The sequence below is a fragment of the Canis lupus genome, chromosome 2 (assembly GCF_011100685.1).
Source record: "Canis lupus familiaris isolate Mischka breed German Shepherd chromosome 2, alternate assembly UU_Cfam_GSD_1.0, whole genome shotgun sequence".
Taxonomy (NCBI): Eukaryota; Metazoa; Chordata; class Mammalia; order Carnivora; family Canidae; genus Canis; species Canis lupus.
In genome coordinates, this window is record NC_049223.1 from 8498440 (window position 1) to 8526350 (window position 27911).

A 27911-nucleotide genomic window follows, 5' to 3' on the forward strand; every position below is an offset into this window, starting at 1 on the left:
CCCCACTCTTCAAGATGCATATGGTGCACTGGGCAAGATACAAAATTTAATATATGATTAGGGTTCGCAAGATAAGGGTCATGATAGAGATGCAGGAGATGCTGTATGAACAGATGGGGCATCTGGCCCATACTGAAGGGTACAGATAGGCAAGACACATCTCCCAGAGAAGATAACTAATGTGGGTGTCAAGGAAAAACTGTGGCACTGATTCAGGTGAGGAACAAGGAGAGCCGAGCTGAGAATCGACTATGGATGGCGAGAAGGGATTTGGTTCCAGAAGGAGAGTAAAAGGCTGGCTACCAACTGAATGTGAGGAATAAGGAAGAGGAGAGCACAAAGGAAGATCCCAGGTTTCCATTTGGGGGACTGGATGGATAGTGGAGCCATTGACCAAGAGGGAATCCTGAGGAAAGGGCAGGTTTGGGGAGGAAGATGTCTTATTCTTATTTGATCTCAGGTACAAGAGCTTGAGGTGTCCAGGAAACAGGCAAATGGAGATGTCCAGTCTATAGATGGTTATAAAGTTCTGAAGGTGGGAGGGCCAGTAACATGTATATGCCCAGTGACTGGGAGCTCATCCCTGTAGCCCTACAAATGAGGAGCAATCTACCCAAAGGGAGGAGCAAAAGACATGCAATGTCACTGTCATTTTATGCAATTCCCAGTTCCAGAAGGTATAATAAATATTCAATCCAAAGGAAAACAAGAATTTGAAAAGCCAACCAATCTCCTGGTTGAGATCCCTATTGTCTAGGAACAGAGAACATAAAACAGTAGGAGAATGGGGTGGAGAGGCAATATCTGACTTAGAGACATGAAACACTGCTACAAGATATTCTAGGGTGTTATATGTGATCATTCCTCAAATCTTAATCTTTGTAGGTTAGGGTAATTTCCTGTAAAAATAGACACAGTTTTCAGTGAGAAACTGGCATTCACTCTGTAGAAAGTCACTTTATAACTAAATCGAACACATATTCCATTCCCAAATAAAGGATGTACAGAATTACAGTTAGTTCCCTCATTTAGCTTAAAATGTTTAAGTATCAGGGGTGCCTGGGTGGCTCAGAGGTTGTCTGCCTTTGGCTCAGGTCGTGATCCCGGGGTGCTGGGATCAAGTCCCACATTGGGCTCCCTGCAAGGAGCCTGCTTCTCCTTCTGTGTATGTCTCTGTCTCTCTCTGTGTGTCTCTCATGAATAAATAAAAATCTTTTAAAAACAAAACAAAACAAAAGTTTAACTATCATAAAGTTTCTTAAGGAGTTTTAAGAATTGTGTTTATGCTATTGCCAATTCCTTTGTTTATTCTTCTTGGCACACTATTAACCCAAATATGAAGCTCCAATACCTATGAACAAAGAAATCACTCCCATTGACTCAAATGGCCTAACTGGGGTGGGTGTTGAGGGAAAGAATAATTCATAGCTTCCAAGAGATAGTGTGGCACCGCCTGGGCATTAGGATGATGGGGAATTTTAATCCTACCAGGCTTTCCCTCTTGCTAGCTGCTTGACCTTGGGCAAGGACATACCTCCAGTTGTATGCCACAATTGTACTTTTCCTACTTGTTGTAAATATTCAATTAGGTAGTCCATGTAATTAATGTCTTTAGCATACTACCTGCAACACAATAGTCTCAATATATGTAGCTATTACTGATAACTCAATTACTTTGGGGCCCAGTTTTATTTAGAATAAGTTGGTATCTCTTGGGTTACTTCACTCCTCAAAGTCAGGTTCATCCAACAAGCCATCCTAGGATATGCTATTGTCCAGAGAATTATGCCTGCATTTAAAATAAATGATACCTGAAGGAATGGCCCTTAGTTCAGGAAAAATCAATACAAAGTTTTAGGTGTCAGGGATGCCTGAGTGGCACATTCGGTTAAGTGTCTGCCTTTAGGTCAGGTCATGATCCCAAGGTCCTGGATTCAGCCCTGCATCTGGCTCCCTGCTCATCCAGGAGCCTGCTTCTCTCCCTGCTGCTCTGCCAAATAAGTTGCTCTCTCTCTCTCTATCAAATAAGTAATTTTTAAAAAAGATTTTTTTTATTTATTCATGAGAGGCACACACAGAGAGAGGCAGAGACGCAGGCAGAGGGAGAAGCAGGCTCCATGCAGGGAGCCCTATGTGGGACTCGATCCTAGGACTCCAGGATCATGCCCTGAGCTAAAGGCAGACGCTCAACTGCTGAGCCACCCAGGCATCCCTAAATAAGTACATTTTTAAAAGAAGTTTTAGGTGTCATTTCTTAGGTAAAATTGAGACCTGCCTCTATGCTTCTTCTGAAAATCTAATGGCAGCAGCAACTAAAGGTGTCTTTTCTCTCTGATGAAGGCAACACTTTCTGACTTGTGGTTTAGTTGACTTTTCCATCAGCTCTCCAAAAGTTTCTGAAAGAGGACTGCAGGGTGAACACTGCAGACTGGAAAATCAGACTGGCCCTGGGTCAACGACTTGCTCTAGCATCATGAGCTTAGTTAAACCCAACTCTCTAGAGGGCTCTGAAACTAGCACACTAAAACTCCACTGCAAGAGGGACTATAATTTTATTTTATTATTTTTTTGTTTTTTTTTTTGTTTTGTTTTTTTGTTTTTATTTTTATTTATTTATGATAGTCACACACAGAGAGAGAGAGAGGCAGAGACACAGGCAGAGGGAGAAGCAGGCTCCATGCACCAGGAGCCCGACGTGGGATTCGATCCCAGGTCTCCAGGATCGCGCCCTGGGCCAAAGGCAGGCGCCAAACCGCTGCGCCACCCAGGGATCCCGGGACTATAATTTTAAATGCTGTTTTGGACAAGGGGTCTCATTTAATTTAGCAGAAAGTTACCCTTGGCCAACATCCCTTCCAGCTCCTCTTCCAGCCGAGAGGAGGTCTGGGACCAAAGGCTGGTGGGAGGTTGTGCTCAGTGGGAAAGCTGCTGGTCTGAGTTGAGAGCCAGAGCCTCTCCAGCATGGGATGAGCTCGGGAGAGCACCCTGAGGGTGTAGGGGATCCAAGGAGAGTGTTGCATTTTGTTCTCAAGCTTTTTGGCACCAATACATCCTACAGACCCGTGAGCAGGGAGCAGATGAGCTTCCCCTCCTGCCCACTCATGAGGCCATCACTGTGACTTCTGCTGATCCCGTACTTTTTTGTGTATGCATCTTTAGTTGTCTGGATTTTTCCCTTGAATTAAGAAAGAACTCCAGAGTGAATCAAGGGGTATGAGAGTAGGAAGTGAAGGCCCCCAAACCTGGAATCACATCCCTGGTTATTCTTTAGGCAAGGAGTAAATATTTATGAAATATTTGTTGAATACTGAATTGCTACATAGACACGTGTCTGTATTCCTAAGCATTTACTATAGTAATGCTTCACCACCTTTGCCCATTGGGAAGCACTCATATATTATCCCATTTTTGACAGGTTAAAGTGACCCACACCAAATTAAGCAATTTCTTAATGGCAGCAGAGACATCAGTTAGCAGAACTGGAATTTCAGATCCCTTCATGATGAGCTGTGCTAACGCACATACCTTTCAGTATTAAAAATACCATGTATAGACTATTCCTTGATAAAAAAAAATGCAGAAAATAGGTGATGAGTAACATGTATGTTAAATGTTAAATTGTTTTCTATATTTTTATGTTAGGCAGAAAGGGCAGAACACATGACCATAATTCTGATTTTTTTGACGTAGTGCTGGCCTAGGGTTATTTCTGTTTCTCAGGAAACAGCTTGAACTGCATTAACTACGCAGTTGCGTTCTTAAAAAATTCATTTTCAGTATAATCCCAGCAGACATCAGATGAGACACTTCCAGTATTTGTAGTCACCTGGAATAAAATACAGAAAGAAGTACAAGCTTGTGTAAAGAAGGACAAGTGTCACACCATGCACAAGTTTAATACTGTTAATAGCTAACTGTGTATGGTAATTATATTTTCTAAACCAAAGTCTGGCATATGATCTGGAAAATACATGTGGGAACAATATGGCAAATATTAACAACCAGAATGGTCTCAGAATATTTGGATGATCTTCTTCCTGTATTATTAAACATGAAGAAAGTATTTTGGGATAACTTGGAAAGACATGAACATTCAATTCATATTGACTTTAATTGTATCTTTTCAATTCCTGTACTGCATATTTGCCTACCTCTCACATATCTGAAATAACCATTAGTAATGACAATTCAGCTTTAGAATCTTAAATATTAAAATCTTAAATGTTAAACTTCAGATCCTATGTTGTTGATTTTTCCCCTAATAAACTCCAAAGACTATGGTCTATAAAGGTATCAGAAAATGGTACATTGAATGATGTCAATGTAGGCAGACATAGTGGCCTCTTTGATTTAAAAATCTCTGTTTTCTCTGAATTATGGAGCTGCTTTGATTTATTCTGAAGTTTAATTACTGCCAGATACATTGTTACTTCCTTGATTTGAAAGAAAAATAAGAAGAACTCAGAGAATTAAAATAGCTAGAAAAACTCGACTTACTATCTACCACTATCAATGCTCAGATACAGAAAAAGAACAAACAGCCAAACCAACATATGGCCGATTGGCTCCTGGCCTCAAGGAGCCTCTAAGGAAACCAGACCAATATAGAGATAATTGCAATACAATGTGGCAAGGTCTTGATGGGGCAAGAGTTCACACCAGGAGCTAAAGAACAGCTACTTGCCCTCCATCACACAGCCAATGAGCAGTTGGACAACATCATCCAGCATGGTGGATACCTCATGGCACCGCCTCTCAGATAGCTTCCATTGAAGCGGAGTGCTCAGGATTTCACAGAATGTATAGAAAACATACTTAAGGGGATAAAGATAGGTGGTTGTCTTGAGGATAAGCCTTACATCACCTAGCATGCTGTATATAGTGATCTGTTTCTGCTCAAGAAGGTTTTAATGTCCAGTCTTAAGAGTAGGTACAAAAAAGTAAAGCACAGGAAAGCAGGCACTTCTTGACAAGCTGCAAATTGTAAACTTAATACACAGTCGTTTCTATGGTCAGATTAGACTTGATTAGGAACCAACAATGTATTTGCTCATTTACGCATTCTAAGAATTTGATATTGGCCCAGTTACTAACCTCATCTTCCTCATCTGTAAAATGGGACATTAGTATCTATCTCAGAGGGTTGGGGTGAGGATTAAATGAGATAAGCCATGTAAAATACTTGGAATTTCACCTGCTACATAGTTCTGTTTTCCCTATATATTTTTAAAGATTTATTTATTTATTTTCTATATATATAAGAATGCATGTGTGCTCCTGTGTGGGGAGGGACAGAGGAAGAGAGAAACAGAGAGGCAGACTCCCTGCTGAGCAGGGAGCCCAACATGGAGCTCGATCCCAGGACCCCAAGACCATGACCTGAGCCGAGATCAAGAGTCTGCCACTTAACCAACTGAGCCACCCAGGCGTCCCCATAGTTCTATTATATTTTTAAGCCAAAATATAGTGTCTGAAGTAGAGATATTAATGAAAGGGAATAGATACAGTTTAAATAATTTGGTTTAGGAGAAAGGCAGAATTTATACTCTGAAATCTTCCTTTGTTCTTTTATTTATTATTCATGTGAGAATCATTTGTTAAAAATAGCATCCTTATCTTTCAGAGTGTCACACTGAAATATTTGTGGATGAAATTATGTGGTAGCTGGGATTTATGTAAAAATATTATAGTGGGTGGGGGCTTAAGAAGGAGGGAGTATAGAAATGAAGCACGATGAGCCATATGTTGATCATTGTTGAAGCTGCAATAGGCATGTGAAGCTTAGTTAGATTCGTCTTTATTTCTGTGTATGTTTGAATCTGTACATGAAAGTTAAAAAATAATAGTAAGGTCAGGATTCGTAGCTACTCTCTGTTTCTATGTATATATTCTCTGATGGAGATCGAATGTCCAATTTTTCTTTTCAAACCAGGCAAGCATGAATTTATGTCAACCTGATGCAGAAATCATGTTGCTACGGCAACTCGTCACCATATTAAATAATTGCAGAGTCAAAAATGGCAGCAGGTTTCCTTCAGGAGATGATCTGAGTATCAGAGAGAGAAACCCACCTCAAAGATCCTTCCCAGCCATCCCACACCCTCAAAGAGCCTCCATCCTTTGCTTACCTTAAAGGACTGAAAGGTGTAGATGCCAACTGAGTTTGGAGCCCAAAAGATTGGGGGATGGGGAACCTCTGCTACAGACCCCTGGAAGAAGTCACCTATATTCAGAGCGAGCTCTCTCCCTATGACTGGGCTTCCCATGGGGTCTGCAGAGCCTGGGGAAGGGCCCCTGGTTGTCAAGCAGTGAGATCTCCCTAGGAAGAGAGACCATCAGCAAACATCTGTTTCTTTTCTTTTATGCTCTTTCCCAAATTTGGGAATGACAAATGGTCAAGGACAAGAAACGGAGCTCAATCCCAACTTCCTGCACAGAGGACCGTTTCCAGAGAGGTTCACCATGTGTTTTTAGAATCATAAGTAAACCGTGATGTGGTCAAGGATCTCTGGGCATCATTAAGTCCATGTCTATGCCTTCAGAAAGATCTCCTCTAAACACCCCAGAGGGGGCTTAAGGAGCAACCTGAAAGCAGAGGGACCCCAGGACAGAGGCATGTAGGTTCATTCTGCAATACACACTAGGCCCTCTCGGCTTTGATCATTAGGGATCGGTGGTTGTGGTCCCCACTCCTTCACCTGTTTGCCAGATCATCCTGAGCAAGTCATTCAATCTGTGTGTTCATTTGTTTGTTTGCTTAAAAAAAAAAAAAAAAAAAAAAAGATCCCAAGGTTCTGATGAGGATGAAACAGGATAAAATCTGAGGAATGTGTGAGTAATTGCTACTCGAGTGAAGTGGGGCGCCGTCATTCCTTTTTCCTGTCCCCCCTTCTTTCCTCTTTCTCCCTTACTCTCTCATTCCCTTTCTCTCCCTTCCTCCCTTCTTCCTTCTTTTTAAAGAATTCTACAAACCAGCCTGAGGTGTTGTTTTTTTTTTTTTTTAGCATGTCCCCTGGACATAGTCCTCTCACATTTTCAGCAATTAGTTTAATTCTAAGCATCTGGGCATCATCAGTAAGCACCCAGTGCACTGCACGCTAGTTCTTGGGTTTAATCGTGCATCGCATTCCCTGATAGTGAGTACACTAACCCTCAGTGCAGTCTTTCTCCTTCAAGCTCCCTCCAGCCAATTGAATTCAATACTTTATTCTTCACACGAATGTGAGGTGTCTCTGAAAATTGCCTACACGGTGGTACAACCTGGGAAGCTAGCTACCTGGGATTTCATCTACTCAATCAAGAAGTTGCCTTTATTATGGGAGTAATGAAATGTTTATTTTGGCTGAGCCAACAGGGAGAGAGGTTTTTTTTGTTTTTTGTTTTTTTATGTTTTCCCAACACTTGGTGCTGGCTGCAAGAAGCCCCCAGCATCCTGCTTGGCATCAGGGATTCAAAACATTTTTAAAGTGACAGAACGTCTGTGCTGGTGTGTATTTTAATATATCTCAGTGGTTTTGAACAGGCTGTTTTTCACGAGGCTGCTTCTGTTCTGGTTGATTTTTTTCCCCCCAGGTAGAAATACTGACAAATGTAAACAGTCCTTATTTAAAGCTTTTTTTCTTTTTCTTTTCACCCTTGAAAATGGTCATTCCAAATCCTGTCTTTGGCTTTCAGAATACGTGATGCCCGTCAGGCCATTGAATGGTATGTTAATTACAAATTGATTGAGCATGTCTCCATTTAGTTGCCACAGCATGCTGGCTATGGAGAGTGAAGCACATTTCTCCTCACGGGCTCCCCATGGGGTAGAGGCCCCAGAGCATACAGGGGCTGAGGCATGAAATGCAGCACACACAGGAAGGAACCTGCATGCATGAGGGAGAGGAATAAAAGTGTAGGACAAAGTCTCAGGGAACCCAAAGGGCAATGGGGAGCCACGGTAAGTCCTAGAGCAGTGACACAATGAAACCTGTTAAGAACCACCTAACTTGTGGTTTCCTCTGGTTTCTCTGGTAGTCTATAACAATCAGATCAGATTGTAAGGCAATCTACTCAATGGCCAGTCAAATGACAGATAATGGTCTAGATGGGGTTCAAACCTACTAAGTCTGAGATGTGCCAGTATGAGACAAAAACACTAATGCACTGTAATCATACTTATTAACCCAAAGATTTAAAACTAGCAATGGAGGGGCACCTCGGTGGCTCAGTGGTTGAGCATCTGCCTTCGGCTCAGGTTGTGATCCCAAAGTCATGGGGTGGAGTCCCACATCGGGCTTCCCACCGGGAGCCTGCTTCTCCCTCTGCCTATGTCTCTGCCTCTTTCTCTGTGTCTCTCATGAGTAAATAAATAAAATCTTTTTTAAAATTTAAAAATATATAAAAATAGCTGTAGAACATCTTCATTTCTAAGAAACATATGCCAAGGATTTGTTAAGAAAAGGGTCCTTTGGAATTAAAGAGCTTTGTGAAGAAGATCCCTCACTCTTAGCAATATTTGCAACATCATAAAAAACAGATGTTGAAATTCATGCAACCATTGCAAAATCCTGCATGAAGAAACAGGTAAAGTCTTCCCATTAAAGCAGCTTAAACTCCAACTCAGAAAATAGCTACATAAAAGATGCCAGACCCATCCATCAAACACACAGACTATTTATATGCTGTAAATGTCAGTCATATTCCCAGGACTACCAGTTTAGAAGTAAAAAAGGTGTCCAATCAATAGGCACCATCTCATATTTCTCAGAACTTGGTGTGACTCACTTGGTAGGAGCTCCAGCCCTACCCTCAGATTCCCAGATTCCTCCCAGACACTTCCAAGGTTTGAGGAAGAAGGGACAGTTGGAGAGGTGCAAGCGGTCTTTCTTGGTTTCCGAGACTATTGAGCAATGTTCCTTCTCCCCTGGGCCAGCTCAGGGCAGGCTGTCATGGATGGCCAGGAGTGGGAGAAGGAGGGCCTACAGGACTAACTGAGACTCCATGCTAAGTATGAGTATGCCTCCACCTCCACAGCTACTAGGACTGCCTTTTTCTGCTTCCTGTGTTCCATGGAAGCTTTAGTGAAGGCAGCTCTTCATTTTTCCCTTTCCCATTTACCCAGTCTAATTATTATAAGCAAGAGCTCTGAAGTCAGACACACTTGGGATTTGAGACTCAACTACTCTTCTAACTTTGTGGCCAAGGGCAAGTCACTGAGTCTCAGTTTTCCCAGCTATAAAATGGGAACGATCATAATAGTACCTCTGTAATTAGAGTGTCTTCAAGATTAGATTAACTGATTCATGTAAAAGGCTAATCCTAGTGCCTGATCTTGGTAAACGTGTTCCCATGGACGTTACTACACTTATCAGTGTTGCTGTACTTCTGCCACCAGTCCCCTTCACGGTGGCATTTGCCCATTCGGCCAGGAGTCAGTGGGAGACAAGGCAAGAGGGCAATCTGCTTGATCCACACTAAGCTATTGTATGGAAACTGCGAAGTGCTTAACACAATGTCTGGCATCTGCCTTCAGTGCAGGTCCTGATCCCAGGGTGCTGGGATCGAGTCCTGAACTGGGCTCCCTACAGGGAGCTTGCTTCTCCCTCTGCCTGTGTCTCTGCCTCTCTCTGTGTCTCTCATGAATAAATAAATAAAATGAAAAAAAAAGAAATAGTCCTTCCCATCTTTAAGCACATGTCTATTGCTTGTACGAAGGGCACACTTCTGTCCTTGGGGTTTTCTTTTTATCATTTTTAAGCTTTTTGGAAAGATCAGAAATATATCTATCTCAGCGTTGTTATTGTTAACCTTTGTGTCCCCTGGAGCACCTCTCTTGTTTCCTTCCCACCTCTTGAAAAACTCATCCTACCCCTGGATCAGCACCAGGAGAGTCCCCATCTTTCATGGGGAGTGTGTAGCATCCTCAGCCCCCAGAGCATGGACAACAGCTGCTCCAGCCTCCCCTCCTCTCCAGATTCTGCTCTGCTCAACACAGCAAGCCTTGGCCTGTCAAGAGTCTTCATGCCAGTGAAGGAGTCCTGAGACTTTTTTAAGTAAACGCGACACCCAACATGTGGCTCCAATTCACAATCCAAGATCAAGAGTCACATGCTCTACCAACTGAGCCAGCCAGGCATCCCTAGACTATTTTAAATATTTCATAAAGGGACACCTGGGTGGCTCAAGGGTTGAGCATCTGCCTTCAGCCCAGGGTGTGATCCTGGAGTCCTGGGATTGAATCCCACATCGGGCTCCCTGAATGGAGCCTGCTTCTCTCTCTGCCTATGTCTCTGCCGCTCTCTGTGTGTCTCTCTCATGAATAAACAAAATCAAAATTAAAAATTAAAAAAAAATAATAAAATAAATATTTCATAAAGTCTAACAAGAGTCATCTATGGGCATGCTATAAAAGTACCCATGTCTGATTAAAATGCCGTGAGTCATGGCAAGAGGCAAGAAGTACATCGGCGACATGAGGCAGTACTTTGTCCCTCCTGCTGATCAGATGCTCTGAACTTAAAAAGCAGAAAACCAAAAAATGATCATTTCTTGGGGATCCCTGGGTGGCTCAGCGGTTTAGTGCCTGCCTTCAGCCCAGGGCGTGATCCCAGAGTCCCGGGATCGAGTCCCACATCGGGCTCCTTGCATGGAGCCTACTTCTCCCTCTACCTGTGTCTCTGCCTCTTTCTCGCTCTCTCTCTCTCTTTCTCTCTCTCTCTCTTTGTGTGTGTCATGAATAAATAAATAAAATCTTTTTTTAAAATGATCATTTCTTTTTTCTATAATGGGAGGTAATAGGAAGAGTTCTTGGTGGTTAAAGCCTGGCTGCCTCTGCCTTACTCAATTCTGTTTTACCAATAACAAATTTTCATGAAAATTAAACCAAAGGAGGGCAAAACAGGTTATACAAAAATGTAAGGATATTATGAGCCTTAAAGGGCCTGGTTTCCATAAAACCCAAAAGCCATGCTTAGCTTCATGAGGGAAATGTACTGTTGCTTTTCAAGAGCATCATACTCAAAAATGCTTAATTTTCTGAGCACCTATCAGGTAAAGGGTAGAGAAACTTGGACTGGACTCCTCTGCCCTCCCTAAACCGTAGAGTAAGGCATCCAATAAGCTATTTTGATCATACTTTTAAAGAACTTTCATTCTATCTTTATATTTTTCTGGTGATGACTCCGACCACATTGCTTAATGAGGCCTCAGAACCCATACCACTTTAAACCCACAGAAGAGAGGGGTAGCCTGGAGGGACTATTTCACAGCTTGGGCAAGGTGATGAGTATTTCCAGTTTGTGCTCTTCGGCCTCATTAACACTCATTCTTATAGTTTATTGTTCTCTGAATTGATCATATTAATAAATAAAGCATGTGTAGGGAGGAATCTCCTAAAAAAGGAGCTCACTCATCCTTGAAAGATTTGTTTCTTTAAGTGTCTGCTTGGGGAAAATGCTGTGGTAGCATTAATAGACAACAGCATTTTAATTATGAATCTAATATATTTGTATCACAAAACCTGGCATTTTCAACGATAAAGCACTGTGATTACAAGAAGCATTTTTAGAAATAATAAAACCTCTGCTGAATATGTTCATGAACCACATTAAGATTCAATTTCAGCTCTCATTAGTAATATCAACTAATACAGGTGGGTTGATTATTTTAAAATGTATTAAGTGTAAATTGATTTTGTATTCTCAGAAATAATATTGAGGGACATTCTTTAGTCACTCCCAGGCCTCCTGCCCCAGCTCCTGACCTTTAGGTCTCTAATTGTGGAATATTCTAATTACAAACAGCTTTTTTATTTTCATTATATTATCTTGACTATCTGAAAGATCCTAGCTGCACTTTGCTTCCCACCAAACTTGGGTTTGTCTGTTTAATGGGAGCCAGGGTCCAGTTTGGGGATAAACTCAGGACACCAAGTCCAGGGCAGAAGCTGGGGAGACTGGCGGACAGTGTCCCAAGGGCAGGCTCATGAGGCAGCTGCATCATTTCCAGACTTTTCCTCTCACAAGACAGAAGAATAGCAGAGCCAGTGACCTCACATCTAAGTCACAGCATTAGTTTGTCATGTAACATGAATTAAGACTTTTTGACTATGACTTTATTCCACTTCTGGCTAGATCATGAAGCACTGATTGCCAACGTCCCCTGGGACCTGTAGCAAGGGATCTGGATATTCATACCTCTTTCGTTTGTTCACAAAATCCATTTCAGAGTATGTCTCATAAACATGCTAAAATAATTATATGCTTCCTAGGAGATTTCATCTTTGCCCCAGATGAAAGAAAGAAAGAAAGAAAGAAAGAAAGAAAGAAAGAAAGAAAGAAAGAAAGAAAGAAAGAAAGAAAGAAAGAAAGAAAATGAAAAATTAGAGAATTCAAGACCTTAACTGATTAGCTATCCAGTGCAGAAAACACTGGTCAAGGAGGACTTAGGGTGCAATAAGATGGGGGAAGGGAGAAGCATTTCTGGGCAAAAGAGCAGAAGGTGCAAAGGCTTGGAGGCAGGACACGTTGGAGAGCAGGCTGGTCTTACCACGTGTGGGGCCCGAGGGGGTGCTGGGCCTAGTTGAGAATTGCCTTAAATTTCAGGCTTTTGTCTGAGGAGGAGGAGGAGGATTATCTCCATAAACACATTTTATACTTAGGTTGTTTTGTTTAAAAAACAAACATAGGTGTGGTTGGCCATACCCTGTGTTATATAGCCTGCTTTTTCACCTAAGCTGTATATCATAAACATTTTCAATGTTTTTCATTAGAGTCATTTTAAAATGCAAAGTAGCCATTCAACCATTCCTTGGTAATTAGGTAGTTAGATTTTTTCAACATTTTTATTATTATTATAAATTGGAGTAGTGCTGAGTAACTCTGTGCATAAAGCATTTCCTCTTATTTAAAAGTAATTCTGTGTCAGGTTATGTTCCTAGATGTCACACCAGCAATATGTGCCAACGTCCCCTTAATTTCCTTGCTAATGTGACTGTTTGCTTGATGGGTAAAAAATCACGATCTTCTAGTTTCAGCTTACATTCCTTTGATGTCTAGGAAAACTTAATAGGTCTCTGTGTTTTTCAACAAGTATTCTTAGAGTGATAGGTAGGGCCATAAAGTAATTTAGTGAGTAGATAAAGAGAACAAGTTTGGTATCTTACATCCCAGTATATCTGTGGAATGCACAGACCAGCAAAACAATTTTAGACTAGGCTAAAGGTCTTTTTTTTTTTTTTTCTAAAGGTCTTTTTAAAGCTATATTATTGTTTAAAAAACAATGTTTTTTAAAGGCTAAATTCTGCTTTGGAAGAAAGATATTAAGACAAGTTAATAAACTCTATCTTTAGACATGTACAGATAGTGAAATCAAATATTCATATGGCTGAGATACGAGAGGAATCTGTTTATGTGGTTTGGGCACAAATCTATGCCTAAACCAGTGTCCAAGTATCTAAGAACTTTCCTTTTCTGTTAATAGGAACATCTTTTTTTGACCACTGGATGTGTCTGAAAAGATCTCATGGGAGGGGAGCTCTGTGGGAAACTCCGATGGTTTTATCTATCATTACTATTACTATTTTATTACCATTTTTTACTATTTTGACCATTTTTAAAAATTGAGACATAATTGACATATAGACCAATGATTTAAAATAGTGGCTTCATTGAACAACCCCACACACAGGAAAGCTGTGTTTTCCAGCCTATTAGGACAAACTCCCAAATCAATTTACAGCTGTATTCATGAAACGCTCAGAGCAAGATAGCTGGTGAATCCACTTCAAAGCTCAAGTTCTAAGTGGGACTTTCTCCCCTTCCAGCTGCCTCCAGGGTAGGACCCTGCTCTTAAAAAGATTTGTTTGAAAAGTATGTAAAACTGGACGGGTTCTCCATGAAATAATTACCACCACTGAGCCAAAGCCAGGCCTCAGATGGCACAGAAGCCTGAGGTCTGCCTATTACGTGAAAAGCAAGCCCGTGGACTGAGAATGGTTCTGGTGGTGAGTAGAACCATCCTGTGCTTGGGGTTGTTTCCCACCATTAAGTTGATGCACCCTAGAGGCCAGCCCTGGAACCCCAGCACTGAAAGCCCCACAGACCAGTGCAGAGCTGGCTTCTGGTGGCCCAACTCGTAAAACCCTGGATCTGGCCTCTTAGGGACTGGGAGCCTCTCTTTGCTGACAGCGCTGATTGGGTCATGGACAAGGAAAGCCTCTGGAGTCCACAAATTGCCACAAATTACTCAGTCCTGCTCTTAGCCCAGGCCAAGGAGAAATGCATGTGGAGAAACCTGAATGGGCTTTTTTCCATTGCTGCCATTCCTTCAGCAGGTACGGTGCAGGGGCCACAGCCCCCACCATCAATGTGTGTGTCCTGCAGTCCCAAGCCCAGTGCCTATGTAATACGTTGTGGAACGCCTGGATGGCTCAGCGGTTGAGCGTCTGCCTTCGGGGTCTGGAATCGAGTCCCACATTGGGCTCCTTGAGGGGAGCCTACTTCTCTCTCTGCCTGTGTCTCTGCCTCTCGCTCTGTGTGTGTCTTTCATGAAATAATAAAATCTTAAAAAAAAAAAAAAAAAAAACCTTGTGGAAGCCAGTTGTTTAAAACTGCTTTTAGAAAATGCTGTCAGAACTCCAAATGGCACTCCAGGCTAAACACTGAAGATAATGACTCCTTAAGGTGCAGTCAGCATAAAGCCACCGAGGATAAGGCTTAGCCTCTCGGCCATGGTAGCATGTTCTTATCTTGGAGCCTCTGACATACTCTTTTGGGCCACCTCCATATGCATCAGATTAAAGGAGCAAGAGCGTTTTTGCCAAAACCCTTCTTGTGGAAAGCCAGGGTGACTAGACCGACCCTCTTTGGTTCAGTGTATTTGTGATAATCAACAAGTGGGGCATGAGCAAAGGACCTGAGGAGATCTGAAAAGTCACTCTAATGTATTTTCTGCCTCGGGACAGAGGGAATGTTCATTTAGGGGACTTGTTTTCTTCCATGCTCCTGAAACTGGACACTACTCTGGGGAGGGAAGAGCATGGAGAGCTGAGACAGCATAAAGAAAAGGATAATTAATCAGGTTGTTACTTGGCATACAGCCACAGCTTCCTTGGCAACATGGATCCTTCAGCTGTCAGCAATCAGAGTACGGGCAACTTTCAATTATCAACGCTATTGGAGGGGGCAGTGATGTGGATAATCCAAAACAGCAGATAATCCCTCCAAATCATTTAATTTATCTTTTGAATGGTTTTCACATGTACACATATGCAAACACACGTGATTCTTTCCTTCCTCATTATGTTCTGTGTAGGCCAAAAATAAAATTGATGTGCTTTCCTTGGGCATACACCAATTGATAAGAAAGTTGACTGAAGGAAGCTAGTCCTTGGATTAAACATTTTCCATGGATCATCCACTCATGGATAGTCAAGGGCTTAATATATTGATTTCATAGACTCATAGCACTGGAAGGAACCAGGAAATCATTCAATTCCAACCCTTTGCTTTGCAGAGGAAAAAACTAAGTCCTGGAATATTTGCCTAAAACCCTATAGCTAGCTAAATGCCCCTCGGTTGTCATCATTTAATTCACAAGATTTCTCCTCCCACTGACTGTCCTTTTAACCAGTTTCTTGCCCAGTGGGGAAAGTCATAGGAACTTCTCATGACTGCATTGATGCTAAGATGCCAGGCCCCAGACCAGAGGCCCTAACCCTGGCAGCAATTCAGAATTGCCCAAGTACATTTAAAATACCTCTGACCAATTATAATATTTTTTTAATTTTTTTTATTTATTTATGATAGTCATACAGAGAGAGAGAGAGAGAGAGAGAGAGAGAGAGGCAGAGACATAGGCAGAGGGAGAAGCAGGCTCCATGCACCGGGAGCCCGACATGGGATTCGATCCCGGGTCTCCAGGATCGCGCCCTGGGCCAAAGGCAGGTGCCAAACCGCTGTGCCACCCAGGGATCCCCCTCTGACCAATTAAACTGGAATCTGGAATTGGGGCTGGAGCATACCTCAGATGAAAACCAGGCATCAGAGTTTTAAAAGTTCCCAGGTGAATCCAAAGTATAATCAAGGTTGAGGATCACTGCCCAGACCCAGGATCCTGACACCCTCCCCTACTAGCTACGTGGCCTCAGGAAAATCTCACCAATCTATGCCTCAGTTTTCTTCCCTATGAGACAGAACAATGAGGATGATAGTTTTAATAATTACCTGAGTTGTTGGCAGGATTAAATGATTTACTATATAGAAAATACCTACTGCAGTTCTGTATGGACCAAATGTTTGTATCCTCCCAAAGTTCATATGTTGAAATCCTTTTTTAAAAAATATTTTATTTATTCATGAGAAACAGAGAGAGAGGCTGAGACATAAGCAGAGAAAGAAGTAGGCTCCCCGAGAGGAGCCTGATGTGGGACTCAATTCTGGGACCCTGGGATCACAATCTGAGCCAAAGGCAGATGCTCAACTGCTGAGCTACCAAGGTGCCCCAATATGTTGAAATCCTAACCTCCAGTATGATAGTATTTGGAGGTGGGGATTTGGGGGGATAATTAGGTCATGAGGGTGGAGTTCTTGTGAATGGAATTAGTGCCCTCAAAAAAAAAAAAAAAAAAAAGAGTTTGTTTTCTCTCTCTGCTCTTTGTCATGTGAGAATACAACAAAAAATCAGCTATCTGCGCACCAGGAAAGGACCTCACCAGATACCAGATCTGTCAGCACCTGGATCCTGACTTACTAGACTCCAGAACTGTAACAAATAAATGTTATCTGTTTAAGCTGCCCAGTCGATGGTATTTATTCTTTTTTTTTAAGGTTTTTATTTATTTATTTAAGAAAGAGAGAGAGAGAGAGCTAACAGAAGCTGGGGAGAGGCAAAGGGAAAGGAGAAGCAGACTCCCTGCTGAGTAGGCAGCAGAACATGCAGTGACCTGAATTGAAGGCAGACATTGAAACAACTGAGCCACCCAGGCACCCCTGGATATTTATTCTGTTAGAGCAGCCCAAACTGACTAACTCAAGTTCTTCATACATAGAAAACATCATGTAAACATTAGCTATTATTTTTATTGTTGTGGTGGTTACTATCCCTGCTAGTACTATTTTACAAGACCCCAAAGAAAGAACATACTAAGGGTTCTGGAAATATTGAGCTAAAAGGAGATCCCTTTTAAAAAGTTGACTTGGAATCTAGTCCACAAAATATCCAAGGAGGAGAATGTGCAGGAGAAAGTGCAGGGAAGAAAGAAATCAGCTTCTGAAAACACATTTATGGTTCAACTTGGTGGGAAAGGAACAGTATTTAAATGAGCTGGACTAAAGTGCTAACTCTGTTTAAGTTACTACAGCATTTGGCCATTTTCACTTAACACTTAGCATATTGATTTGCACTTAGCATGCAACAGTGTATGCTTAGAGTCTGAATTTAAAGCATTACTGATCCTATTGCATTACAGTCACAAATCCCTCACCCCCCCCCCCTTTTTTAAAGATTTTTACTTGTTTATTTGACACAGAGAGAGCACAAGCAAGGGGAGCGGCAGGCAGAGGGAGAGGGAAATGCTGGATCCCTGCTGAGCAGGGAGCCTGATGGGGGGTTCGATCCCAGAACCAGGGATCATGACCTGAGCTGAAGGCAGACACTTAACCGACTGAGCCACCCAGATACCAGATACTCCTCACAGATCCCTTTGAGCACCTGTGATGCATGTTATATTGGTATGAACGTCAAAATGTATGTTTGCTTCCTGAGGCTTATAGTGTCAGGGAACACATTTGGTATCAGTTTACTTGTGATTTTAAATTGTATATTATAATTTCACTCTGATGCCAGGAATTTTTAAATTTCCCATGTTATATTTTATTAGCAAACTGAAAGATCAAAAATGATCAGTTACTTGCCTTTAGAAATCGGCCTATTTACCATTCCTTCACAAAGTGGCAATCAGTTTTGTTCTAAGGAAGTAAAACTATAAAAGCAGCTTCAGGCAGCTGAAACTCACATGCTTCTCACTAAATGCTGCTTATAAAAATGTTAGCAAATGAGTTCCTTTCTAAACCAACAATTACTATCTACAAAAAAATTTGAGACTAATCATTTCTAATAACACAGATAAGCATCATGATATTTGTATATCATAAGTGCTACAAGATTTCAGAATTTAGTTCACTTCTCCCAGTAAAGAAACAATGTCAGAGTTAACTCATGACTTTATTTATTTATTTATTTTTAACTCATGACTTTAAAGACTTTCTTTAATAGAGAAGTTTCACTCACTGCATTTTTTTGGCAAGTTGTATTTATGTGTAACATACATCCAGAAAAGCATACCAATCGCAAGTGCACACAGCTTGATGAATTTTCTCAAAGTGTACAAACCCGTGTAAGGAACAGCTTTATGAAGAAGCTGAACATTCCCAATACACAGGGCCCTATCATGCCCAGTACAGCCTCCACATAACTCCAATCCTGATTTCTAACACCATAGGCTACTTCACCTTTAGAAAATGTTCTCTTTTAAGATAAACACCTATTTTTACGGAAATGGAATCATATGGTGTGGACCCTCTTGTTCCTGACTTTTTTTGCCCACCATGTGACATCCATGTATCCTGTCTCATACAGCTATAGTTTCCTGTTGTTGCTGTGTAGTATCCCCTTGTATAAATGTGCTACAATGTTTTTATCCACTCTCCTGTTGGTAGACATTTTGATTGCTTCTGGTCTAAAGCCAATAGAATAGTGCTGCTATGAGGATTCTAGTACATGCCTATACCTTTTTGTGGGCTCTATGCCTAGCAGTAGAATTGCTGAGCCTCAAGGTATAGGACTTGTATGTGTTTAGCTTTAGTAGATATTCCCAGTTTTCCAAAGTGATTGGACTACTTTATACTCCTACCAGCAGAGTATGATCATTCCAGTTGCTCTACATTCTCACCAACCTTTGATATTACATTCCTTTCTAATTTTAGCTATTTTCCCACTAAACACTTTAAGAGGGGCACCTGGGTGGCTCAGTGGTTGAGCATCTGCCTTTGGCTCAGGTCATGATCTTGGGGTCCTGGGATCGAGTCCTGTATCAGGCTCTCTTCAGGGAGCCTGCTTCTCCTCTGCCTATATCTCTGCATCTCTCTGTGTGTCTCTCATGGATAAATAAATAGCTTTTTAAAAAAAAGAAAAAAAGAATCTTGTGAGTGATGATATTGGGGAAGGCCAATAAGCCTGTCCTTGCACTGGGCCAGGTCTGTCAGTCTGTGGGGACTGGTAACGCATAACAGTCCCTGTAGGCCCCACACATTCCTGGCTGAGCTCCTTCAGAAATGAGAAAAAGGGAAGATGATGGAAAGGGACCTAGTTCTTACTGAGGATGCTCCCATGAATGTCACACACTCTAATCCCTGAAACAGTTCACAAATATTTGCTTAGGGGCTCCCATGTTGGAGCCTTATCAGGAACCCAGGACCTGCCCTCACACAGTTTACAGTAATTCCCTTGATGCCTTGGAAGGGTGTCTCTGGCAGCCAGCCACACTGGGCACAGCAAACTGGATCAGGGAGGAACTGAAACAGGGAGGTGCTACACATCTAGGCATAGAGGAGCAGGTGCTAGAAACAGTGAGGCAAAATTTCCAATGGTTTCACCTACTCACTTTCCACCTCCATAAAAGTGAGTTTCCTTTCTTTGAAAATTCAGACTCTCACCCTAAAGTGAGTTAATTTTTTGGCTTAGTATTTTGAATGCTAAATACTTTCTGCTTAAGACTTCCTTGGGGGGTCTTGGGCTAGTCCTACATTACTGGGCCTGTTGCCTTCATGGTTTTCTCTGTATCTCTAGGGTACTGCTCCTCAGTAACTCTGAATGCTTACAAACTTTTACCACAAGAACTCATTAAACACAAATCTACTTTCCTGACACTATTGGCCCTCCTTACCTGGTGTAACACCTATGGGAACACACCTAGGGTTTAGAGTTCAACAGACTAATTTTTGAAACTTCTAGCTGCAAAATCATAGCTCCCTGAGCTTTAGTGTCTTCAACTGGTTCTCTGAAGATTAAATTAGATTAACTTGTGTAAAAATATTTAGTACTGCCCCTGGCAGACATTGGGCATACAATAAGCAATAGATAATATTATTAGCTATAATTTAACATCTCACTTGTATTAGTCTGGATCCTCCAAAAAAAACAATAGGATATAAACAGAGAAAGAGATAGAAAGAGAGGAAGAGATGGCAGGGGGGGGGGGTTGTAAATTTGTCATAACCAGCTGGCTCACACAATTAACTAATTGGCTCTCCACCCAGGAGACCCAATGGTGTACTACCAGTCTGATTCCAAGTCTGAAGGCAGGAAAAGACCAATCTCCCAACTCAAAGTCAGTCTATCAGAGAGAAAATTCTTTCTTGTCCTTCCTTTTTGTTCTATTCAGATCTTCAGTGGATCATGAGGCCTACTCATAGTGGGGAAGGCCATTTGTTTTACTCAGTCTAAGATTCAAATGCTAATCTAGAAACACCCTCATAGACACACCCCAAATAATGTTTAACCAAGTATCTGGCACCTCATACCCAGTCAAGTTGACACATAAAATTAACCATCATACTAGTCAGATCATAAAGCAGTTTGAATGAGATGCCTCATTTCTGATGAAGCTGTGCTGATCCCATGGATAAGGCCACAGCTTTATGCCCAGGGAAAGTCAGGCAGCTACACTCACACACACCTTTAAAAAAAATCTCAGGTATATTTAAAACAAATATTTTAATTAAACTATATATAGTTTAATTAAACTATATATAGCATATAACTAACATTGCTATATCAATTAAATGCACACATTTAGTAGCAACCATCAGTTCCAAGGACAAACTGATTCAGTATTCATATATCACAGGGTGAGATATATCTGGGTTTTGGGGGTGCAGGATAGTGACTCTTCATCCTGAGATTACATTGGGCAAGTCTGACAAAGGAAAATAAGAGTTTTGATATGTAACTTTAGATTTTTGAAGATATTTACCATTTAAAAAACCCTCTAAGGTAATGTTATTTGAAGATACAGATAATAAAATATTCTAAGTAACCAATATTGTGCAAACTGATTAAATTAAGTTTATGTTTTTTCAAAAGCACTGCTCATATGGGAATCACCACACCTTGTTTAACCATAGTGATAAGCACCCTTGGAAACTCACTGTTTAACTCATGGAACTTTGGACTTTGTGGAAGTGAACAAACTTCAGAATCTATTGATTGCAAATGTTGTTGGTGACTCTGCTTGGAAAACATTTCCCCAAATTTGCTTGGCACCTAAAAACTGTCTGCAACTGGTAATAATATTAAAATACTTGAGCTTACTAGTTGATAGATTCGGCTGTTACCACTACAGATATCCCTTTGAAAAAACATGTGTTTCTACACATTGACTAAAAGAGTGAATTTCTAAATATTAAGACTCTTTTCTAATTGGTTTCTTAGTTTTTTATTTTTTAAAAGATTTCATTATTTGGGAGGAGAAGGGGTAGAGGGAGAGGAAGAGAGAATCTTAAGCAGATTCCTGCTGAGCACAGAGCCCAAAATGGGGTTCAGTCTCACAACCCATGAGAACAGGACCTGAGCCAAAACCAAGAGTTGGATGCTTAACTGACTAAGCCACTGACATACCTCCCTTTTCTTTTAAGATTTTACTTATTTATTAGAGAGAGAGTGAGTGAGCAAGCAAGAGAGAGAGAGAGAGAGCACACAAGCAGATGAAGAGAGAGAAGCAGATTCCATGGTGAGCAGGGAGCCCAAATCAGGTCTGGATCTTGGGACTCAGAGATCATAACTTGAGCTGAAGGTAGATGCTTAAATGACTGAGCCACCCCGGAGCCTTGCCCCGATTTTTTTAAAATAAATATGTTCCTTTGAAAAATATTCTGGCACCAACAAGTAATAAAACTACACATATGCAGGCATTAAATTTTAAAACTTTTCACATTGAGGTGAGGAGCAATCATTTTAATTCTGTTATTAAAATAGCTATTGTACCATATGGGGCACCCGGGTGGCTCATTCAGTTAAGCATCTGACTTGATTTCAGCTCATGTCATGATCTCAGGGTCAGGAGATAGAGCTCCACATGGGGCTCTTGCTCCACACTCAGTGCCAAGTCCGTTTGAGATTCTCTCTGCACTCCCCTCTCTAAATAGATGATAGATAGATAGATAGATAGATAGATAGATAGATAGATAGATGATAGAGTATTTTAAAATAAATTCACATAAAATGTGAACGTGAAACATAAAAGGTTTTACTTTTTGCCTATTATTTGTAAACAATGCAATAAAAATTTCAAGCATACATAAAAATATGTGTATGGTAATTCTTTCTGAATCCACTGCTCAGCTTCAGCAACCACCAACCTCATGGCTAACCCTGCCCCATTCACACTGTCATCCACTTCCTCCCTCCTATAGTATTTTGAAGGGAATTCCAAACATTACATAATCTTACCTATAAACATTTCAGCACTTATCTCTAAAGTGTAATGTAGGGGGCCTGGGTGACTCAGTGGTTGAGCATCTGCCTTTGGCTCAGGTTATGATCTTGGGGTCCTATGATTGAGTCCCACATTGGGCTCCTCGGAGGGAGCCTGCTTCTCCCTCTGCCTATGCCTCTGCTTGCCTGTGTCTCCTTTGAATAAATAAAATCTTTAAAAAATATAGTCTACTCTCTTTCCAGACAAACACAACACCATTATCACATCTAAAACAATTAGTAATCAGCCCTTAAAGTCATCAAATATGTAGTCAATGATCAAATTTCCAAAGTCTCATACATATCATAATTTAATATTTTAAAAAATCAAGATCCAAATAAAATCCATGCTTTGCAATTGACTGATTAATCTTCTAAGTCTCTTTTAAATTACTGGTCCTCCTCCATCTCTCTTCTCCCCACTTTGAAGTTTATTTTTCAAAAAACTGGGTTGCTTGTCCTAGAGTTTCGTCTCTCAGGATTTTGCTAATTGTATACTGGATGGCATTTAGCATCTTTTTCTGTACTCTATTTTCTGTAAATTGGTAGTTGGAAGCTTGATCCATACGTATGATTTTTTAAGTGTTTTCTTTGGCTTTTGTCCCCCTTTATTCATTCAAGTGTTACTAAATACCTGCTATGTGTCCACTCTTGCTGGCTGCCATGTAAACAAAGATGCCTCAGGAATTTAGATAAGAGTGAAGGAAATGCATGCAAACAGAATTTTAATCAATGTGTTCAGTGTTTTTAAAAAGTGTAAAATATCTGCTAAGGAAACCCCAAAGAGGTAGCAACTAGCTCACCCAGGGAGGCTTTTTGAGGAGGTGCCTTTTGAACTGGGTTTTGAAAGTTGAGTAGGGGTTTTCCAGATGAGAACATAGGAAAAGAGGAAGAGGAGGCAATTTCTACTCTAAGAGATCAGCATGGGTGAAGGCAGAAAATTGTATGAGAAAATAAGTACAACTCAAAGCTCTACCTGTCTAAGGTAGGAACACTGATAGCTGTGTTGCTGAACTACATAAAACATCTTTAACTCAAAAAAAAAAAAACATCTTTAACTCACTCTCCCCCATTTCTACTTCAGGAAAACCAGCTGCTAGCTCCTTCCTTCTCAGTGTCTAGAGAAATTGGTGGCTTTTACAGAGTTGATGGTCTTGCCCAAGGGGAAAAGGAGCAGTATATGGAGAAGATTCCAAGAGCAGCAGAGAAGGAATAAGAGGAGATAAGAGGTCAGGGGATCTGAGCCCTCATGACAACTCTGGGCAGTGCCCAGCAGACTGGCCTGTGTCTGGGGCTTTTGGCAATTTCAGTCATGGGTGTAATATTTTACACACATATTTCGAGGCTGGCTTTGAGGGTCAGGTGAGTGAAGTTTATTCTTATCATTTCCTCAGCCCCCTTAGCACACTGTTTTCATCTCCTCTCATCTCTCTCATTTCCTCCTGCTGCCTCCTTCGCACCACCCCATTAATATCAGAGCAGAGTCTGATTCTGCCAATATGAGAAGACGCTAGGGAAGAAAGAACTGATGAATGGAGTGGAGAGTGATTGAAGCAGAAAGCTCCCAGGACAGCCTTCCTGGTATAATGTTCCTGACTATCCCAGGCTGTCTCTGACACAGTGTGAATCCCCACCCCTGTTCCTATGCTAACCACATGTGATCCCCCATCCCTAACCCTCGGTGGACTATCCGACATTTTTTTTTCTCATCATTTAAAAAAATTTTTATTATTTTTTCCTTCCAAGGTTTTACTTAAATTCAAGTTAGTTAACATATAATGCAGCATTAGTTTCAGGAGTAGAATTTAGTGACTCACCACTTATGTATAAAACTCAATGCTCATCACAAATTCTCTCCTTAATGTCCATCACCTATTTAGCACATCCCACCCCACCCCACCACCGCCCCCTCCTCCAGCAACCCTGTTTGTTCTCTATTGTCAAGAGTCTCTTATGGTTTGCTTCCCTGTTTTTATTTTATTTTGACACTTTGTGATCATTTCCATCCATGATCATGCTGATCCCTCTCATGTGGTACTCATATCTCTCCCTTCTCTGATTGGCCAACTCCTACTCATTCTTTAAGGCCAGCTCTAGGCCTTCTGGAGCCTTCCACTCTGTCTAGCCTGGATGAACTGCTTCCACCCCTGTGCTCTCACAGCACATGCACAAATCTTTGTTCCTGTGTCCATCACTCTGTATGGTGACCATCTGCTTATATTCTCCATTTCTGTTCCATTTACCTCTTTCGGTATAGGGATTGTGATCCATTCCACTATTAGTCACATGCCTGGTCTAGTTCTGGCACACAGAAATATTCAGTAAACATTTGCTATGTGACTAATTGGAAGTATTAACTAGAAAAGTGTGCATCCTTTGCCTCACTCTTTTTTTTCTCCCAGTTATAAGAGGATATTATAGATAGTGATCTAGAAATAATGTCCTGACTTTACTATTGTGGCATAAGGCCTAAAAGTAAGACCCAATCTTATTTATGTCTTGACATCTAAGGAAAACTGCAAAATCATAAATGGCCTAAATGCAAGTTCTCCTTCCTACCCTACTCCAGAGGAAAAAGTGCCCCGGCCAAACAACCCTCCCTATCAAACCGATCAGGTGCCACTCCTGTTTATCCCTGAGTAATGGGTTTCAGTTCCCATCCCAGCCCTCGAAATTCAAACAAGCCAAAAACCTCCTCCCAGAGGAACCAGGGGCACCCTGCCCTCTTGAAACTACAAACAAGTTTGCCCCTAACAAGTTCATTCTGTTCCCAAGTGCAGACTGACCCTGTATGTGGTGTCTTCCTCTCTGGTCATCTGTATGAATGACTAATAACTTGCTCTCAGTCTCATCTGTCCAGTGTCAGATGTGTATTTGGCCTTCCCCAAAACCCTAGGATGGTAATCCCTCCTTCACCAATGGCATGAATAGGAGGCAATTAAAACAGCCATCAATTCCAGGACAGCAGTGATGGGGGGCGGGGGGGAGTGAGAGCCAGGTTGGCAGGGATGTAGATCCAAAAGTTCTGATTCATCGTCCTTGTGAGTTTCATGCCATGCTGGGTTTCTGAGTTCCTAAGGTAGTACCAGAAATCTGTTTGGGCTTCCCAATGCCACTGATAAAAATTGAACAAAATGGGTGCCGCATATCTGAGTAAAGGCTACAGAGGTTCTGGACAATAATACTACGTATTGTGTAGTCCAGATATTTCAAAACATGGTAGCCATGAAGTGGAAATGTAATTTTTTAAAAAGATCTGCAGTTGAAAATATCTGGCTTAGGGGATCCCTGGGATGCTCAGTGGTTTAGCGCCTACCTTTGGCTCAGGGCGTGATCCTGGAGTCACAGGATCAAGTCCTGCATCGGGCTCCCTGCGTGGAGCCTGCTTCTCCCTCTGCCTATGTCTCTGCATCTCTCTCTCTCTCTCTCTCTCTTGAATAAGTAAATAAAATCTTTTAAAAAATATCTGGCTTAGACCAAAGTAAGTTTCATAGGATTGCTGAAGGTTAAACTCTAAGAGAGCCCTAGGCTAATTTCCTTATATCCCATATTGCTTTGCCCTCTTTAACTCAACTTACTACAAGGGGAATCAGTTCAGAACCAAAGCACTGCCCAGCTGGGGTAACCCAAACAAGAGTATACTTCTTTGGTTTGAATGGTTTCCATAAATGCCTCACTTTCCACATGGCATTAGTATTGGAACAGAAGAGTTATTCTGAAACTGCATTTCAAGTTTGTGAAAGAACAGGCACATTCCAATCAGCAGCTTTGAGACAGAAACCACAATTTTAAGATGCAGAGCAGTATTTCTTCACTTAATAAAATACTTACCATATAGTAATTTTTAAGATCTAGGTACTAGAAAACCCTGATGAAAGAAATTGAAGTCACAAAGAAATGGAAAGGCATTCCAAAAAGAAAAAAAAAAAAAAAGAAAGAAAGAAAGAAAGGAAAGGCATTCCATGCTCATGGATTGGAAGAAAAATTTGTTAAAATGTCTATACTGGGATCCCTGGGTGGCGCAGCGGTTTGGCGCCTGCCTTTGGCCCAGGGCGCGATCCTGGAGACCCGGGATCGAATCCCACGTCGGGCTCCCGGTGCATGGAGCCTGCTTCTCCCTCTGCCTGTGTCTCTGCCTCTCTCTCTCTCTCTCTCTCTCTCTGTGACTATCATAAATAAATAAATAAATAAAATTAAAAATAAAATAAAATAAAATGTCTATACTACCCAAAGCAAGCTACACATTTAATGCAACCCCTATTAAAATACCAACAGCATTTTCCACAAAACTAGAACAAATAATCCTAAAATTTGTATGGAACCACAAAAGGCCCCAAATAACCAAAGCAATCTAGAAAAAGAAAAATGAAACTGGAGGTGTTACAATTCTGAACTTCAAGTTCTATTATGAAGCCATCATAATAGTCATCAAAACGGTACAGTACTGGCACAAAAATAGACACAGAGGTCAATGGAACAAGATAGAAAACCCAGAAATAAACTCACAATTATATAGTCAATTAGTCTTTGATAAAGGGGGCAAGCATATGCAATGGCAAAAAGATAGTCTCTGCAACAAACGGTGTTGGGAAAACTGGACAGCTACATGGCTGGAGCTACAGAGTATAAAGCTAAGCAAAATAAATCAGAGAAAGACAAATACCATGTGATTTCACTCAGATGTGGGATTTAAGAAACAAAACAGAGAACAAAGGGGGGGGGGTGGGATACAAAACAAAAAACAGATTCTTACCTATAGAGAACAAACAGATGGTTACCAGAGGGGAGGTGGGTGGGGGATGGGTGAAATAGGTGAAGGGGCTTAAGAGTACACTTATCTTGATGAGCACTGGGTGATGTATGGAAATGTTGAATCACTATATTGTACACTTGAAACAATATGACTGTATGCAAACTACACTGGAATTAAAATAAAATAAAAATAAAAATAAACCACCTAAAAAAGATATAGGTATCAGAAAAATGGGAAGTAACAACCACCAAAACTAAAATGAAGAAAAATCTAAGCTTCAGAAATCTATCAAAGTGATGTTCTAAAAAAACAAAACAAAACAAAACAAAACAAAAAACAAACTTTCATTGCTGAATCATTCTTTTTTTTTTTTTTTTTTTTTTAGCGTTTTGGTAACTAATTTCAAAAGTGACTTTAGTGAAAAGCTTAGATTCCATCCATAGTTGAAGTCCATAGTTCTCTGCATAATTGCCTGAGATCAGCAGGGTATTACTTAATAATACTGGGCATTATCAGATGAACACATCTGATAAATGTCTGGGACACTTTGGACAAGGCTCAAAGTCATTTTTTTTTTTTCTGGGCAAAAAACAGTATACTAAAGATAAAGAATGGATTATATTCATTTTTCAAATTTTCTAAGTCT

At 41.0% G+C, this 27911-nt stretch overlaps 1 long non-coding RNA gene across 2 annotated transcripts in view; it reads right to left on the bottom strand.

The window, feature by feature from the left end:
- Positions 1-3538: 3538 nt before the first annotated feature.
- The window catches only part of LOC102154358, a 31008-nt gene continuing 6635 nt past the window's right edge, over positions 3539-27911 (bottom strand). The window contains exon 4 of one of the 2 annotated variants that reach the window (XR_005355183.1): positions 3539-3826. This is a non-coding gene — a long non-coding RNA (uncharacterized LOC102154358). The remainder of the gene's footprint in view (positions 3827-27911) is intronic. The other variant, XR_005355182.1, reaches the window with a different exon arrangement.